The sequence below is a fragment of the Garra rufa genome, chromosome 2, assembly GCF_049309525.1.
Source record: "Garra rufa chromosome 2, GarRuf1.0, whole genome shotgun sequence".
Classification (NCBI taxonomy): domain Eukaryota; kingdom Metazoa; phylum Chordata; class Actinopteri; order Cypriniformes; family Cyprinidae; genus Garra; species Garra rufa.
In genome coordinates, this window is record NC_133362.1 from 24,367,438 (window position 1) to 24,380,939 (window position 13,502).

General features: G+C 38.1%; 1 long non-coding RNA gene across 1 annotated transcript; it reads left to right on the forward strand.

The window, feature by feature from the left end:
• Nucleotides 1-349: 349 nt before the first annotated feature.
• Nucleotides 350-12,976, forward strand: LOC141325118 (uncharacterized). Its single transcript, XR_012353737.1, has 4 exons — nt 350-726; nt 2,945-3,120; nt 9,346-9,464; nt 12,808-12,976. It is a non-coding gene; the product is annotated as an uncharacterized lncRNA (long non-coding RNA).
• The last annotated feature ends 526 nt before the right edge of the window (nt 12,977-13,502 follow it).

Genomic DNA, 13,502 nt, shown 5'->3' on the forward strand with positions numbered 1-13,502 from the left:
CGGTGGGTGGTTTGTAACTGCATACACTTTTTTTTTCAGGCAGGGTGACGGTGTGCACCGGCAACAATGGCACTGACAGCTTCCGCAGCCTGATCTCATCTGTTCCAGCCTGTGCACTCCACAGAAACTATTTAACTTTCATTAAACAGTGTTTGATATCACCTCAGAGAAGAGACGCAAGCTGCGCATATGCTCATCTGCTCCCCTTCATTCGTTTCGATTCTTTTTTTCTCTCTCTCCCAGACTGTGCCTTTCTCATAGACCTTGTCTTGTATTATCCATCTCATTCCTTCGTTCGCGCTCTTTCACACTCTTTCGCACTCTTTCGCTCAACTGCTCATCTAAACCCCCTCTTTCCTCTGTCAGGCCTGTTCTGACTGACTACAGTAAATGGCAGACCTTTGAAGCTGTGGTTAGATTTCTTCATGCCTTTGTACTTGTTTCATACTGTTGAAACAGTGATTCATGTATGGCTTGCACAGCCTCCATTAATTTCATGTAATGTAGCTTTTATCTCGCTAGCTGGGACAACTATCGCCAGCACTGTCTCTCGGGTCAGCATCTTGCTTGCAGACTATTGCTTTCTCTTTCAGTTACTCTCTTCCTTCTTATTTTCATTTGTTTTTCTCTTTCCCACTCAGGGCCAGCCTGTGGGTTTGTGGGGCCTCAGGCCAGATCAGTGAAAGAATGGCCATAACATAATAACATCTATAGAACCTCCACAACGTGAGTGGTTTTCTTCTTCTTAAGAGAAAGCACTAGAAATAATCACAGTGTACATACAGTTCTGTACAAAGTTTATATCTGACCCTGAAAAAAATTAGTTTCTTTGGAGTAACTTTATGTGGTTAGGTTGATTCAGTCATAATAAATCATATCTTTGAATTCTAAGTTTTAAAACACACATATATATATATATATATATATATATATATATATATATATATATATGTATTTATTTGTGGATTACTGGAAAAAGAATCATGTGGTACATATAAATTACAAACATATTTACACATACAGTACTGTTTAAAATGTTAGGGTCATTAAGATTGTTAAATACTTTTTGAAATAATTCTCATATGCTTATGAAGGTTGCATTTATTTGATCAAAAAAAGTGAAATATTGCAATTTAAAAGAACTGTTTCTATAGCATTTCTTCTTATTATAATTATTGTAAACAGTTGTGCTTATTTTATAACGGCCTTTACTGTCGCTTTTGATCCATTTAATCCATCCTTGCTAAAAAAAAGTTTTAAATTCTTTCAATATTAAAACAAAAATTACAGACCCCATATTTTGAGTGGTGCTATATACAGTATATATCACCTGTCGAAAGAACGGTCCTGTTTTTATTACTTCTCTACCTTTCTGTCTCTCCCAGTTTCTTCTGTTTCCCTTCATAGGCATATTTCTATTAGCGGTAGCAGCAACTTCAAATCTCAACTGGAAATGATGGGGAAAATAGTGGAGGTGTTAGATGTAGCCTCAGGGTGATTCTCTCTTATTCTTTATTTCTGTCCTTTGCGCGGTTCTCCGGAGCAGGGCGACACAGATCCACTGATTGGTGGAGTTTGGATCAGAGCACAGGAAGAAGTCAAGCTAAGCAGTCACGAACAAGAGAACATTCGGCTCCTCTATCATCCGCCACATACTTGACCCACAGTAACTCCGCTTTGACAGAGCATCACAGCTTTTCTGTGTAAGACAGAGCCTAGTTTTAGGAAACTGTGATTATGAAAGACATCCAGTCGTAGATGTCCTCTCTCTCCTTTCAAGCTTTGTTGAAGAAGGCTGACAGAAGCCCGCTTCTGGTTACGTTTTGCGAACTGTCACTCTCCCCTAAGATAACACCCTTGCACAGAGGCTTGGAAATGCCAAGGTTCAAGTTTACAATTTAAAAGTTTAAATGCAGAACCACAGGTCACCGTGGGCCACAGTAAAGGTCAATGCCATGACGACGGCTGTTGGATATTGTTATTCGGCCCCTCGAGTTACACGTTCTATCTTTATCTCGCCTCCTTCTCTGTCTAATTTCTGGCGTATCCGAACCGGAAGTCTATTTATGCTTGTCAAAAAAACAATAATTTCATACCACATCAAAACCCTAACCAGGTCTTTGCAATTTCTCAGATGAGTAATATGTTATTTGCAGAGAAAGCTATGCATGAGGGTGTTTCTGATTCTCTGTGTTCTTACGGGAAGCTGGGCCGTAATTATGGAATAAGCAATTCGGCGTGATAGTCCCACTGTGCGATCTTCTGAGTGAGCATAGCAGGAGATACAAAGACACCTGTGTCCCAGCAGGGACTGGACCTCCTCTTCTCTCCCGTCCTCTCTTCCGAAATGACATGAAAACATCAGAATAAATCTGTTTCATACATATAGATAATGATTAACTATCAGCGGCTCGACTGTCGGCAGCCAGAGAGGCCTTAAAAAGCGAAGCATATTGGCTGTGCTCGGTGCCAAGGCGCATCCCTCTCCCCCTTCTCCCCCTTCCGGGCCTCTGACGCCGGGCTCGCTGGTAGTGCTCTTTCCCTGCAGGGGGCCCCGGAGCCGGGCTTGTCCTGACACCGCAAACATATGTAAGGACACCTGAGCTACGGCCTCCAGTCTCCCGCCACCAAGGGTTAATTTTCCACCCAGCCGTGCGGCAGCCAGACTTGGCCAAGTTTCCTGTCGCCCACAGTGCACCACAAGCTGTGTTTGGGAGCCAGCAAACAACATTAATCCTTGCCCTATGACGGATCGCATATGCAAAATGTCCGCCACCCTACGCGTTCACACAGCCAGGCAGGTACGGGGACAGGAAGAAAAGACGACGTAGTTGGACAGAGAGGAAGAGAGATTACGGGAGAGGAGGAGGAGGAGGGAGGCCGGAGACTGTACTTCATCACGCCACTGGAAGTTTCAATCTTCCTTTTGTCTTTAACATTTCAGGTGCCGATGTGTGCGATGCCAGGAAAGGTCAGGAGATGATTTACTGAACATTTATGGAGGCTTTATCTTCAGTCCTTGTCACCAAGTCGGGCGATGCTTCATAGTGGGTCGCCAAACAGACGTGGAGAAAGAAAGAGCGTGACAACACCACAACCCCTGAGTTCCGCAATGACACAGTAAGAAAACAAGAATGTGCTCTTTCATTAGCAAAGCACTGCTGAGAATAAACACTCTCATTTCTTCTCCTCATCCCATTCCCTCTATCTCTAAGAGGGGGAGTGGAGTTCTGGTATAGGCGTTTCTCAACAGGGTTTCCTCTTTTGTGTGTCCATTATGAAACCTCAGCGTGAGAGCCATGTTCATGCGTCCGTGACTGTTCTACAGAATTGAACAATGTCGTCTAAAGTGCAACAAAGTGACACTTTGCCTAACTTTTTGTTCATGTCGTGTCCTGTATAGTAAGCAGCAAAGGTATGTGATAGAAATGACAAAGCAAATTCCGCTCTATAGGTTTGAGGAATTTCAGTTATTCAGCTATTATTGCTGGGCAATATACCAGATCAGACGGTAAACAGGTTTGAATTGTGCACACGGTGTGAGTTTTTAAGAAACCGGCATACTGGTACAAGTTGCTAAACAATGTAGACAGTGTTGTCAACTGAGAGGAGATCCTTGTTAACTGCATACACTACTCACTAATGGTTGGAGAACTTTAAGAACTATTTATAACACACAACTGATTATTTAATTGGGCAAATAACTGTAACAGGCTGTTAACAGAAACAAGAGACACTGAAGATGAGCACAAAAGAGAAGATACTGCAGCAGGCAGAACAAGATCCCTCTTCACAATTCACAAAATATTGGAAGAAATACTAGGGATGTAACGATAACCGGTTTGACGATAAATCATGATATTCCCAACGGTTAGTATTACCGTTTCATATTTGAATTTTATGAATGTACCTCTAAAGGTTCTGACTGTCTTTAGAAAAGATTCGATGGCATTTTGTTTTCATCTTCGCTCCATGTAATACCTAAAGAAGTGTTCTTAATCGTAATGCTGCTTTGTCCACGGAGTTTACGGGAAACAGCTCTAATTCAGCTTTTCCAGAAGCGCCACCTGCTGTCATAGAGTGGATTTACAGAGATTTGCATTCACATTCAGCCTGTGTGCAGTGTTTGTCTCGCCGAAAAATTTACCAGATTTGCATGGACTGCTGTAAATTTTGACCCACTTATGTGGATTCTACACATTTAAACAATTCAGATATGGTTATCAAGAATTATTTATGGAGCAGATAAAATACACTTAATAATCATTTAATAATCAATTATCATTTTGACTTTACCCTTTTCTTTATTTACCTTTTTATAAAAAAAAAATTCAAAGCTATTTTAACTGTGCATTAGATATTTGAACATGCTATTAGATAAAATGTTGTCAGTCATATTGTCATTTCAAATCTGGACGTCATCGGTGTTGTTTGTTTTAGTGATTATGCAAACAAAAAGTTATTTTATAGGTTGTTTGTTGATTTTAAATATAAAACATGGTGAAGTGGTTTATGTGTCAGTACTTTTTGAACTTTCCAGCACATTTTAACAATACCGTCATAATACTGATAACTGTGACCATTAGTCACTATAATTGTGATAAGAAATTTCATACTAGAAATTTCATATATCCCTAGTCCGTACATAGTTTTTAATGTGTAATATATATTTATTGATATATTATTGGTATTATATTTAATATTAACTTAATATTAAAATACAATTATGAGTACTACAATAATGTAGTGAAATATTTCTTTGGCAAATAAGCGCAAAGCTGCAGTTATTTTAAGTTAAATTTGATTTGGACTTGTGTTGATTTAAGTGGTTGAGTTGTCCATTTCCTCCAGTTTAACCCATTTAGGTAGATTTTTTATTTATTTATTTTTTTATAGTCAGGCATCATCGTGTAGAAGGGGTAATCGGTCAATCATAAAACTAAAGACGCAGTGTCTCTACTCGCCTTTTCGTTTGCATATTGCAATTCCCCCCTCACATTTACGCATTGCATAAGGATCTCATTGAAAAACAATGAGCTTAAAAAGTAAAAGAGATACTGTCACTGATGTTACTGTTGGACAGCGTAACCACAAAAGAAAAAGAAAAAAACAGTTTAAAGAAAAACATTCTACAACTGTTGGATCTCATATTGTATTTCTTCAATTTTTGTACTGGTGATTTTTTTTTTTATCCATTGCACTCTCAGAGAAAACCCTGCTGGTAAGCAGATAACAGTCTGCAGTACTTTAGGAATGAAGGACGCTCGACCGACAGACTTCTCTCCTCAAGACTTTGTGCCTTTCTCTCCGTGTCTCATTTGTCCCACTCAGCATGCTTCATCATCTCGCCTTAGCCGAACACCGCCCAGACCCAGCACGTCTTCTCCACGTTCTTCTTTCACTTCTTTCTTTTAACTCGCTCCAGAAAACCAGTGTCAGAACATTTTGCTTTTTCTTTGGCCCGCATTATTCATATTAGAAGGATGTCCTTGTGTTGTTTGTTGACTTCGTCCTCATTACAGCTTTGATGCAAACCTTGATTGAGTTAAAGGTGTTTTCTTCCATATAGTGTAAATAATTTTCTGTTTGCTAAGTCGTATTCATCAGGTAACTCTTAATTCAAGGGCTTATTCAAAACTTGTTTTCTTGTCTTCCTGTTGCATTGACATCACAAGGTCTTGCTAATGACAGCCTGTCATTGTGGTGGAATTGGCTTTTTAAATATTGAAAAAAAAATGTTTCTTTAAATGCAGTTTAAAGATTACATATTTTAATTTGAGGGGAATCACAGAACCTTGAAAGATGGGGTAGAATAATTCCGTTTAAGTGCCGTGTCTCTTCCGTGCAATCAATATAAGCCAGAGGCATGCAAAATATCATTACATGTACTTTGCATTTATTTTTGATTGTTTGTTATTATGCACAGTATGTAGGTTGCTAGGTCTAAGGTCGCCAGAATTACAAAGCGAGTTTCCTTTCGTTCATGTGATGTTTTGCAGCTTGGTCAAAAGGCAAAGTTCATAACATTTAGACTCGCAGTCCCAAAAGCTCGTCAGAATTTCCACAGGCCCATCCCAGAAGAGCCTGAAAAAGTATAACTACTGAAAACAGCATTATTTCAGAAACAACCAAGGGTGACAAGAGGTTTTCATTGCAGATTAAAAATCAATGATCTTTTCAGCTTGTGCCGGCAAGGGTTAGCGCTGCAGAGAAAGAAACGGCTTTCACAACAACCATTTGATTAACCTGGATGATTTTATGTGCTGATAGCGTCCACGGTGAGCAAATCATTATTAGATCTCATTTTCTGCACGGAGAAAACCAGTGAAGCTTAGCTCTACGCCGTGCCCTGTGCATTGAATTTCTGTCTTTGACTTAAATAGGAATAAAGATGAGAGGAGAAACGGTGCGAAAACTCCGCGCAGATGTGGTGAGCCAGAGAGAACGGGCTCTCTGTATGTGTGGTGCCAAAGAAGGGCAGTGCCCACTGCACCCTCAACATCCGTGTTTGTGTGTACGGCATAGAGACAAAGGCATAAACCTCCTGCAGCAGAGGTTCTGTGAGTAATGGATCCAGAATACGCAATATCAACACACTCATCACTCCTCATCCACCATAGCCAAGGTCACCGAAAACCTCTGCATTACCTCTACATCTCACTCCTTCTCAGTCTTGCGCTTTCGCTCTCGCTCTCTCCGTCAGGGTGGCCACGTCGCCCTCTCACCCTGCCGAGAGCGGGCGGGCGAGCGAGTGAATGTGTCTCAGGGTTGCTGCTGCGAGCGCTTGATCTGAGAAGCAGAATGGATGGGAGTGTATTGTCAGACTGTCATTCAGCTGGTCTGCAGCAGCAGTAAGCCTTCACAAAATATTAAACTGCTTTCACCACATAAAAGCCGTCCTCTCATACTGCTGACATATGGCTTGAAAAGCCGCCTCTGGTTTGTTTTGGAGAGGTGGAAATTGAACACAACGGCTATTTGAAGTGGGTCGAGACGCTTTTTCTGAAGCTGAATATACCAATGACAGTATAGAGAGAAGAAAGCTAAAGCCTTGCTATTACAACCTGTGAGGTTTTGAACATTACCAATGGAGGCGCGAGTGGAAGGAGTTCGAGCTGAGACTTGTATGTGTGTCAAGTGGTGTGAAACCTCGAACATCGACCACCAGCTCTCGCCAAAAGAGCAAAACATGGGCCCCTCTTCACAACTGGTAATACAATCAGCTTGGGATCCAGTCACAAGTGGTTAGGGGAGATCTAGTAGTCACCTTTGATTTCGTCAGCTACATACTGTACATCTTTCTCTATGTCATTGTGTCATTCATGTGGATAAAGCTCAAAAAAGAAACAAAATTTATACTAGATTTTTTACTAGTGGATACAGGACACTAAAGTTCATTCATGTAAGTGAGAATAGCAAGATAAAGTATACTGTGACATAATATACCCAACAATTTCAGTAAAATTGATACAAATTTGGGACCAAAAATTTAAACACTTTGACCTGACCATGTTTTACTTAAGTATTTTTATTTTAATTGCTAATGCGACCTTTTTACACCACAGACTGAACAAAATGAAGCATTGTTGTGTTATTGGTCAACAAAGTATTGATGGTTGTATAAATATCATACTAACTGAATTTCTATCAAAGTTATCTGACATTATCAAAATGAATTTGTTCTGACACAGTTTAACTTCAAGTTCTTGTCATATTTTATAACCATTTTCTAAACTATAGCGAATAAACTGATAAGGTGAGAAATCTTGAAGGTGACTGAAAAAAATTTGGTTTGACTGTACGTTAAATATATTCTGTATAACCTAAATTAAGTAAAACATTTTTGAATTAGCTTTTATTTTTATATTGTCAGTTTTCATTATAATTTTAGTTTAGATTTTAATCATTTTGTTGTGGTTTTGTCATTTTTATTTTTTTTATTTATTACTATTTAGCTTATTCGTATTTGAGTTTAAGTAATCTAGTACTTCAACTATGTGTATTGTTTATCAATTAAGAAACCATTTTTTATTCCTTCCCACTTTATATTAGATGGCCTTAACTACTATGCACTTACATCAAAATTAAGTACAATGTTCTTATGTTCATATTGTATTGCAAAACACTTTTTCTGCTATTGAGGAGGGATACAGGTAAGGTTTGGGACAGGTTTGGTGGTATGGGTGTAAAGGTTGGGTTAAGGTGTAAGGCATGGGTTAACAGTTTAATTATAAATGTAATTACAGAAAATAATTACAGATGTAATTACATGTAGGTATTTTTTATAGCACATTATAAAAACATGTATCTACACAATAAGTGCATTGTACCAAATGATTAATTTAAATGTAAGTACATAGTAGTTAAGACCACCTAATATAATCGTTTTTTATTACCAACAACCACATTGCTCCGAATGTGACTTGCATGATTAAATTGCAAAATATTTTGCACCACCCCGTTTACACTTGTTTTTAGTGCTGGCCACTTGTGATTGGATTACCTGTGATGGGTCTCAGGTGTAAATGAGGCCATGGAGGTATTCCTGAAAACTTCTGCCAGTTCCTCTCTAGTTCTCCTCACCTCCTCTGTGCTCATTTTTACCCTTACACGAAATCTATCCCACACCCTCCCAAGTAGTCCTGGCTCAGAGAGAGATAACAGTGGATTTGGTCCCGGCTGGGCCAACGATTTCCACATTGAAACTGCTATTCATATCAGAGAAGCTGCCTGAACATCAGGCAAGAGAAAAGGTGTGAAATAGCGCGACCAATCTGGAGAGTTCTGGGCAGACAGACAGTGTAAGACTGTCCAGGTGTCTTATAATATGAGGATTAGAGGTTTGCCAAGGATTGAGCAGCACAGGCCTGATATGAAAAGAGAGAGGGAGAGAGAGAGGGAGACTTACTGAGGACTTCAGAGACATCAGAGGAACTGCCTGTGCTGGCAGAGTGCCACAACCAAGACCATCATTTTCAACCCCCAAATTAGAGAGGTGACCATCTGACAATAAAACAGCCTGTGGAGAGGAGAAAAAAAAGAGTCAGACTTCCATTATAAATATTAATCAAATGGAAGCCTTTCAGAGATGGCATTTCTCTGCAGGAAAAGATGTAGTACTTGCCTGTCAGGGCAGCAATGGAGGTCAGCATGGCCTTTCCCTTGAGTCAAACTTGATTTAGCCTTTTTTGCCAGCATACAATATAGAAAGTTTGAATCCGTAAGATTTTAAAATAAAATCATAAATAGACGAAGAGAAAACAGCTGAGAAAAGTGTATTATTCTTATGTCGAGAAGGGACAATGCTAACGTTACATCCTCCTCTGTTCTATTGTTCTTCTGCAGGTCTTTAACCAGTCCAACTCTTGGCAGGTACAGAACACTAAAGGACCATTTTATTTCTAAATGAGTCTGAATGGCGCACCACAAAGACTGGAAATGCTGCTGCCCTTTCATTTTAAATGGTACGTTGGCATTTAACATTACACATGTCAGCAGAACTTCACTCTCCATTTATGGCTTCTTAATGTATGTGTATTTGTTCACAGCCACTTATGATATTAGCTGTTGTCATCGGCAGTGGAAAGGGACATTTAACATGCAGATATGAAAAAACACTCTTGTGATCATAAATGAATTTATAAACCACAATCATAAACTCCCACCTTTTTTATAAAGCCTCCTCCGTTTCCCTGTAACATAAAATAATCCACTTTTATGCACAGAAATAAAAAACCTTTAGAGAAAGTATGTATATATATATATACATATATATATATCACATCACTGCAATTGTATTTTTCTCTCTTTTCTTTTTTCTTTCTTTTTTTCTGAAAAAGATGACTGATGTTGCCTATTTGTCAGGCACAAGATACCTTTAAGTTAATTTAAGGTTTTAACCAGGGAAATAATGGTTATAAATAATGTTTCTAATAGTGAAAGTGTTCTCTTTTGCATTATGCCATCTTGAATTTAATTAATAAAAAATACTTTATTTTGACATTACAAGCAGGGTTATGAAAAGTGCTTCATAGGAAGACAGTTAAATTATCAGTTGTAACAGCATATTTATTGAAAAAATAAAAATAAAAAATCCAACCGTTTCAGGATTTGTATCACTGCTGCTTGTGATGTTTTTCACAGTGAGTGTCATGGCAGATGCCCAAATCCACTATAATTTTATAAATAATACTGTTTTTGTGTCACAGAATATGGTTTTAAGAGTTTTCTTTTTGGTAAGAATATACTTGTTTAGACTTCAAATATGCGGTTTCTTAATAAAAGTAATGTTTTTTTTTTTGTTTGTTTGTTTTAAATGGCTTTGATGTTTTTGGAGATGTTTTTAGACAGATCTTCTGGAATTTGCTGCTGGCTCTGATGTCTCTACAGTATAGTGGTTAAAGATGAGGATACAATTTTTTGAAGGGTAAATCTAACGGGAAGTTTTTGGTTTCATTAATCTATTATTTGTTCCAGAGTGAATAGTTTTGGCTGAGGGCAAAATCTCATCACGTTATGTTTTATGTAAATGTAATGCTGTATATCAGAGCGCTGCCTTTGGACTGAATTGCCAATAAATATTATTGTAAATAAATAATAGTAGTATCTTATAATAGTATTTAGTATTGGGAAACGGTGTGTGTGTACGTGATGGTGATTGTTTCGCCATTAGATGGTGACGAGACTTTTATATTAAAAGACACTGAAACAAGATTGCAAACAAGAAAGTTATATTTACTTTCAAAGACACCTTGTAAGACACCAACAAATCCACTGAAAAGCGCTGTCATCAGAAATCACCCGTAAAAAAATTAAAGGATAGTACGACAAAGATAGCTTTCATCAGCGGGCATTTAAACTAACATTTTATTGTGAATATGAGATTAAGCTGAAGAATGAATGCTGTATCCAATGGAGGTAATCACACTCGCTCAGTCCATCTCTCTCTCATAATACTCTACATAATACAGTGAGCTTTTAATACTGTAACACAATAAGCTTTCAATGAAGCAACTCAGTGTTCCTTTGTTAGTTCTAAAGTAACGTTTTCTAATTGGTAATGAGATTTGAAATCATGACAAAAGGAAGTAGTTTACAGAAAAGAGGGTTTTTGGCTGTGGTTACCTTCTGTGTTCGGCCACCGATAAAAATGTGATATTGCTCATATTTTGTATTTCAGTAAAATATGTATATACTGTACAGCAAGAAAAAGTTGTGTTTTGTTAAAGTGTTAGTTATAAACTTGTCTATATTAAAGTTACCTTTGCATAGGTGTAATGGATACAAATGCCACCTAATGACACTTACTGTATTTGTACGTCTCTCTCTATTTCTTTTTTTTTGCCATATACGTGCCTTAATCTGACAATGCTTTCCTCTATCAAACTCTCTCTCATTCTCCTTATTTTTCTGTCCTCCCATTATGAATAATGAACTTGTCCTCCTATGATCAGGCCTATTGGGGATTTCCGCTGCGTGTGTCAGGGCCTGTCTAATGGATTGCTGTATGCTAATTTGGCTAGAGGATGATGGGCAGTTCTCTGCTGGGGTCACCGGTGAAATAAAAGAGCCCTTTGTGCGAGTCTGAGCCATGTGCCTCTGACAGACCGGCACAGACCTTGAGAGTCTTCCTTTATACTTGTGCACAGCTACTGGAGAAGGAAGAACAATGGGAAACAACAGGCTATGTCACTATTGATTTAGGGAGGGATGTGTGTCTTGGTGTCCTAGACCTCCGTAAACTCCTTCAAAGTGTGTATGTAGGTAACCGCCAGCCGTTGAACACACTCTTAGATGGTTTTGGATAAGCTTCTTCCATCCTCTGCGACCCAGAATCAGTCTCACTGGCGCCTTTCCAAGCCTCAGTCCATCAGCCATTAGACCATTAATGAAGTAACCTCACATTGTTATTGACTGGCTTGTCAGTAGCCCTGCCTGAGTCCTTAATAGGAGCCATTGGTCTTAAGTTAAAAAAGGGCTGAAGGAGGTAGAAGAGGCCATGCACAGCATCTCAAGTGCCCTGCAGAGGTGAGCAGCTGCCAGCCCATGCAAATGATCTGGCGGAGACGAGCTGCTGTCTGGACGAATGAAAAATTCTGCCATTCAGCCATGGGATCAGTAAAAACAGAACTCATTAAGTGTGGTGGACCTTTGCATAAAAATATGTACGGCGAAGGTTAAAGAGTTAAAAAGTTAAAGATGTTTTACAGCAAGTATCGTGTCTATCATCTTAAAGAGATGAGTTCACCCAGAAAAATGATAATTGTGCCATCTTTTATTCACCCATATATAATCTAAACCTGTATGACTTTTTTTTTTTTCTTTTGTTGAATGCAAAATAAAAAATACTTAAATCAGTGTTCGAGTCAGTGAGTTAAACTAGCGAACCCGGATCATTTATAAACAAATCATTCAGACAGATTTTCTTAACTGATTCATTAACTCAGATCTTGAACACATTACTTCTCTTATGAAGTGGCATGCTGCAAGAAGAGCTGCAGTGAATATCAAGATTGTACAAATTACATGGATAATAAAATAATGATTTTATTCAGCAATTAAATTTAATGCATTAAATCAATCAAAAGTGACAGTAAAGACATTAATTTTATATATATACTCATAGTATATATACTCCATAGTATATTGTAAAAGAGTGTCCAGGATATTCTTAAGAAATGTAATTTTTACATTCCATGTAAGAAAGAAAGTTGTATGTGTGTATAATGGCACATAGGTAAGTAAATGATTAAATGATGACAATTTTTTTCTTCTTCTTTTTCAAGCTTGTCTCTTTTTTCATTTCAGGCTATCGGGTTCATCCTACACATAAAACCCATCACAGAAAATGAATATAAGCGGTTGGAGAAGAGACTCGAGATGTGAACTGTCCCTCTGGAACGGGCTGCCATTAAGTTTACTAAAAATGTCTGATGGTTTCGCCCAGACAGTTAGGAGAGCTGTGTCTGAACGGGATCCAAATCTCTGGTATGTGGTGCAGTAATGACAGAGAAATGTTGTCATAATTATTGTAATTTCCTTTGATTTAGAAAGTCGGTGTAGTTTTAATTGAGCGGACAAATTTAGATGTTTTGGACAGCCAAGTTCATGAATGTGTGTTTTTTTTTTTTTTTTTTTTTTTTTTTTTTTTTTGGACAGACTTCAGTAACAGTTCAAAACTTTGTATACTAATCAAGATAACTGCTTTCTTTCTTTCTTTCTTTCTTTCTTTCTTTCTTTCTTTCTTTCTTTCTTTCTTTCTTCCTAACATGTTACTTATGCTGTAAGTCATACTTTTATACGATGTCTGCTAGCTTACTCTGAAAATGTATATTCAGTGAAAATGTATCTTCCAGTGATTATGCATGAAGATAAATTTCAACCCAAACTCAGCCCAGCATTTTATTCTCTGGGGTATCATTTGGATTGTGGCTTTAAAACATTTCCAGTGCTCCTGAGGAATAGGAATGTATCAGTAAAATGAGATAGTTAGCATGTATTTC